The sequence below is a fragment of the Chrysochloris asiatica genome, unplaced genomic scaffold (genome assembly GCF_000296735.1).
Source record: "Chrysochloris asiatica unplaced genomic scaffold, ChrAsi1.0 scaffold00339, whole genome shotgun sequence".
Taxonomy (NCBI): domain Eukaryota; kingdom Metazoa; phylum Chordata; class Mammalia; order Afrosoricida; family Chrysochloridae; genus Chrysochloris; species Chrysochloris asiatica.
This window is the reverse complement of record NW_006408857.1, coordinates 2,735,052-2,740,973: the sequence shown is the minus strand read 5'-3', so window position 1 is coordinate 2,740,973 and position 5,922 is coordinate 2,735,052.

Genomic DNA, 5,922 nt, shown 5'->3' with positions numbered 1-5,922 from the left:
ATCCGACATCTTGCTTGTTCCTCCTAATTGGTTCATTTTATGACCTGTGAATTTTCACCAAGAAAATAAGTTTAGGAAAAAGAAGGAAGACATGAAGAAAGAAGGAAGGCAGGTAGAGAGATAGAGGGAAGAGAGAAACAAGGAAGAAAGGAAGGGAGGAACAGAATGAAAAAAGGTAGGGGAAATGAAGTAAAGAAGAAAATAAACCTTAGTGTTCACCGATAAGGGAAGGTTAAGTATATGATACTATATTGATGGTAGTGGTTGTGTGCCACCAAATCAGTTTCGACTCATAGTGATCCTGTATAGGGTTTCTGGTACGAGTCGGGCTGCTAACCTCAGGGTCAGCAGTTCAAAACTACCAGCCATTCCATGGGAGAAAGATGAGGTTTTCTGCTCCGGTAAGAGTTTGTAGCCTCAGAAACTCTGAGGTTTCTAACAAGGTTGCTATGAGTCGTAACTGACTCCACGGCACATAATCATCACCACCACCATAGGTTTCTGAGGCTATAAATGGAAGTCCATGAGCTCGTGGAGGGCAGGTAGATCACATCTACCTGGAAGCATTCAGAAAGCATTATAAAAATACCAAAATACACACTCATCTAAGTATTAAGGCCACAGATAACCCGTGAAGATGCCCCCAAAACAGAAGCAGATGACCATATCTGCTTACCACCATGCATTTCTGCTTTCCCCAACGTTCTAACAGTGCTCACTCCTTTACCACTGGTTACAACTTATATACGTTCTCCCTACCCACCTACGTGCTCTTCCACCCACACGCCTAGTGCCCCCAACATTGTCTGTGTTGAGGTCCAGCATCACAGAGGCACACAGTTCCACTGGTTCCAGTCACAGGGCATGGGGACATGCTGCAGAGTGTGACTCATTTGTTGCATGAATTTGTTGCTCTTGTCTGTGTGGGAATAGGTGGGGAAGCCAAGTTTGTTCAGAGCCTGGACCTGGGAATCGACGACATGAGAAATGAGGCCTCGCGCCTGGAACTCAGGTAGAGTACCTGCCACCCTCAGCTCTCCAGTCTGGTCCATCATGGACCAGGACACAAGGGTCCCGTCAGGCCCCAACAGACAGAAGGTGGGGAAGGTCCGGATACAGCGCTCGATGAATCTCTGGCTCCTCTCATTGCCACCATAGGACCAAAATTTATTCATTATGGCCGCATGAGTGACATCCAGGGATGAGAGTTTAAACACCTCTTGGTTTCTGTGGAGAGACCAAGAGAAAAGTCATGAATGTGGAGTTTTATAAGGAACCCTGGTAGTGCAAATGGTTAAGCACCTGGCTGCTCACTGAAAGGTTGGCAGTTCAAACCCACCCAATGGTTCTGTGGGGACCTAGTGGTGTGCTTCCAGAAAGACTACACCCAAGAAAACTAGTACTGCTCTGTCACATGGTGTGGCACAGTGAGCCAGAATTTTCTCAACTGCAAACAGCAACATGACGTTTTAGGATTTCTGGCTGACACAAAGAGTTACAATTGTGTACTAACCTATTGTTAAATGCTGTCAAGTCAGTTCCAACTCTGTGTAGAGTTTACAAAGAGCAACTGATAGGTTTGAGCTGCCAATCTTGCAGTTAGCAGTCCAATGCTCATTGTACAGCACCACACCAGGACCTATGATAGTGGTGGTGGTGGTGTGTTATGAAATCACTTATGACTCATAGCAACCCTGTATAGGGTTTCCGAGGATCAACTGGTAGGCTTGAACTGCCAACCTTGCAGTTCGCAGTCCAATGTTTATTGTACAATGCCACACCAAGACCTATGGTGGTGGTGGGTGTGTGCTGTGGAGTCAATTCCAACTCATAGTGACCTTGTATATATAGGATTTCCAAGGCTGTAAATCTTTATGGGAACCCAAAGCCTCATTTTCCTCCTGCGGAGTTCCTGGTGGAATTCAACTGCTGACCTTGCGGATAGCAGCCCAATGCATAACCCACTGCCACACCTACCCTCCTAGGACTTCTTGTTGCTGTTCTTAAGCGTCAGTGAATCATTTCCAACTCAGTGACTCTGTAGAGCGTTTTTGAGGAGTGGCTGGTGAGTTTGAACTGCCAACCTTATTGTTCAAACTGACCTTGTAGTCCAGTGTTTTATCCCATAGTGCCACACCAAGACTCCAATAGCACAGTCCCCAAAAAAGAAACTCCTACGGAGCAGATCTCCACTCTGCATCACACGGGTCTCCCTGAGGTACACTCCACTTGATGCCAATAGCTTTCATGAAGTTTTGCATTTTCTCTTACCTCAGTTGTCTTGAGAGATGGAGTAGGCAGAGGAAGCAGCAAATGTGAAGTCCTGGAGTATGGATGAACATGTGATGATAGAGGAATAGGAAGAAGGCTAGAGTTGTTGGAGGGAATGAGCAGGAAGGATAAGACAGCTTGAAAGCTGGGGAAGAAGTAGAGGGGTGACTTAGTAGTGAGACAATGTGTGGTGCAGAATGGCTTTCATCACACTCACATGGCCTTGGCTCTGCCACCCTTTTTATACATATAAACTGGCATGTAAGGAGCTCTAGTAGCATATTGGTTACGAATCTGACTGCGAACCGCAAGGTCAGCAGTTTGAAACTACCAGCTGTTCCACGGGAGAAAGACGAGACTTTCTGCTTCTGTAAAGATTTGCAGCCTTGGAAACCCTGTACAGGGTCGCTATGAGTCAGAAACAACTCCATGGCACATAACAACAACAACCGCTTCTCCAATGGGCCCTGGTGACATGACTGGTAATTTCAAGATCAGCAGTTCAAACCCATCAGCCACTCTGGGGAGAAAGATGCTCCTGTAAAGATTTACAATCTGGGAAATCCTATATAGGGTTGTTATGAGTTGGAATCAACTCAATGGTAGTGGGTTGACTCTTTTTTTCAAGGGAAAAGTTCTAAGGGGAAAAATCAGAAGGCAGATCTGTCAGCTAGGTCTCCTGTTCTTCCTTTTCTCTCACAATCCTACAGGTCTCAAAGGGTTCCTCTGCATCAGATCATCTTTCTGGCATAGGCAGAAATTGCCTAGCCTTGATGCCTTAAAATCAAGTGTCTCTTCTCTGAGGAAGAAAGCTGTGAGAAGATCCTTCCAGACGTGATTTTTGACATATTAAATGCAGGACAGAATAAAGAACTTTAGAATGTTTCCTGTCTAACAAAATGTTTTGCTTCATCATCTGTATTTGAAAACCAGAAACTAAATATGAATTCCTTATTCTTCATCATACTGCTTTTGTACCAAGAGCCATGTCCCTTCCAAGCAAATTTATGCTCCAGGTTAACACTATATTTCAATATATTTAATAATTATTAAAACAAACACAAAATTTAGAGCCATCAAGTCAATTCCAACTCAGAGCATCCCTAAATAAGGTTTCTGAGACTAAATTTTTATGGGAGCAGAGAGTCTCATTTTTCTCCCACAAAGCAGCTGGTGGGTTTGAACTGCCGATTTTGTGGTTAGCAGTGCTTATCCTCCTGAAATTCTGCAAGTAACATTGCCATAATTGCAGGATTGACAAAACTGTCCGTATTTTACAGGTCAGTTTTTTAAGGTCGCACACCGATTTAAATTGTTGTTGTGTATACTAAGTGCCATCAAGTCAGTTCCAACTCATAGCAGCTCTCTATAGGGCTTCCAAGGAGCATCTAATGTGTCTGAACTGCCGACCTTTCAGTTGAAATCAACCTCGTGGTTCAGCACTTATCCTACAGCACTGTATCAGGACTCTAAATTAAATAGCAGAGCTATGACTAGCTTTAAATTAATGAAGGAAAATTTTGAATACATGTAAATAATCAAGTGAATGACAAACGAGTGATCGACAAATATATTACTATCATATAAAGGTATTCATCAGCTAAGGCTGCAGCTAAGGTTGTAAGCAACTCTCTGACTTAAGCAAGAAAGAGTTCCTTGTAGTGGAAGAAACATTAGAAACAATCTTATAATAGTGAGTAATGAAAGAAAGTTAAAGACTCCCAGGAAGCAAGAGGTAGAGCAACTGTTTCCTCAGGAACAATGCTTTACTTAAAAAGCTTCTGACCTTGTATCATCTGCTGAAGATTCTAAATCTCTAGAACCTCTGGCTAATGTAAGTCATGCCAGAAGCTCCACCACAGAATGAGGAGTAAATCATTTTCCTGAATAAGAATGTGGCATTAGTAAGAAGATGGGGTGGATGCTAGTCTGCCAGACAAGATAATAAATACCACCACATTGGCATAACAAAGATAATACCAACTTAAAAGCATATAGTAGATTCCAGAAGGATGACTAAGTGAATTCCATGTATTATTGCATTTTGTCCTCACAAGAACTCTATGAGGTAGACACTGTCATAGTTTATATGTGATAACTCTTTCAGTTGAGACTTTGAGAGTTTAAGTTGCTGGCAGATCCTGGACTGGAACCCAGACCAATTTACCCAAAGAACCCAGTTTTAACTATTACCTTATATTGCCTTTCTACTAGTTGACAGAGAACTTCTAGAGGTACAAGCAGATTCAGAAGAGGATGTGCAATGAGGAATACCATTGTTGATGTCAGATGGATCTTGGCTGAAAGCAGAGAATACCAAAAAGATGTACTTGATTGACGGCACAAAGGCTTCCAATTGTGTGGATCATGACAAGCTATGAACAACATTGCAAAATGTGAGTATTCTGTAACACTTAATTGGGCTCATGAGGAACCTGTACAGCGAATGGTTTACAATTAGGAAAGGTGAGTGCCAGCTGTTTTATATGGCATCGGGATTAGAGGAAAACTCATTAACAACCTGCAATATGCAGATGATAGAACCTTGCTTGCTGAAAGTGAAGAGGACTTAAAATACTAACTGATGAAGATCAAAGACCACAGCCTTCAATATGGATTGCATCTCAATGTAAAGAAAACAAAAATCCTCACAACTGGACCACTAAAAACATCCATATAAATGGAGAAAAGATTGAAGTTGTCAAAACTTCATTTTGCTTGGCTCAGCCATCAATACTCATGGAAGCAGTAGTCAAGAAATCAAACAATGTATTGCGTTAGGCAAATGTGCTGCACAGGACCTCGTTAAAGTGTTCAACAGCAAAGACGTCAGTTTGAGGACTAAGGTACACTGATCACATGGTGTTTTCAATAAACTCATATGCTTGTGAGGTTGGACAGTGACTAAGGAAGACCGTAGAAGAATTGGTGCATTTGACTTATGGTGTTGGAGGAGAATATTGACAGTACCATGGACTTCCAAAAGAACCAACAGATCTGTGTTGGGAGAAGTACAGCCAGAATGCTCCTTAGAAGCCAGGATGACTAGACTTCGTCTCTCATACTTTGGACATATTATCAGGAGGGGCCACTCACTGGAGAAGGATATCATGTTTGATAAAGTGGAGAGTCACAAAAAAAGAGGAAGACACCTAACAAGATGGGTTGGCACTAGCGGAAGTGAGGGACTCAGGCATAGCAACGATTGTGAGGTTGGCGCAGAACCGGGCAGTGTTTTGTTCTATGAGTTGGTACCGACTTGATGGCACCTAATGAAAATGACAATAACTAATGATAGGCAGGGGACACCTATAGAAGAAAAGGAGACTGCAGCAGCCTCCAGTTCAGGTTCCCTCTAGTTTACTTGCTAATCCCTCAGAAATAATGAATTCTGGCATTTGTGAACCTAACATATTTATTTTAAACTGACTCATTCGGAAAATATATTTTTACTATCCACACTTTGAGTCAAGTGGTGTCTTCATCTTTCATAGGAAGATTTGAACAAAAATTGTCTCTAAATATTCATTGATCTTTCATTACCTTTGGTGGCATTTCTGGAAATTCAGGATTCTACAGCAAAGGGAAAATGGGCAAATAATGAGGTCCTCAATAGCTGGTGGCAATCAGAATGAAAATGATGTTTGCTTC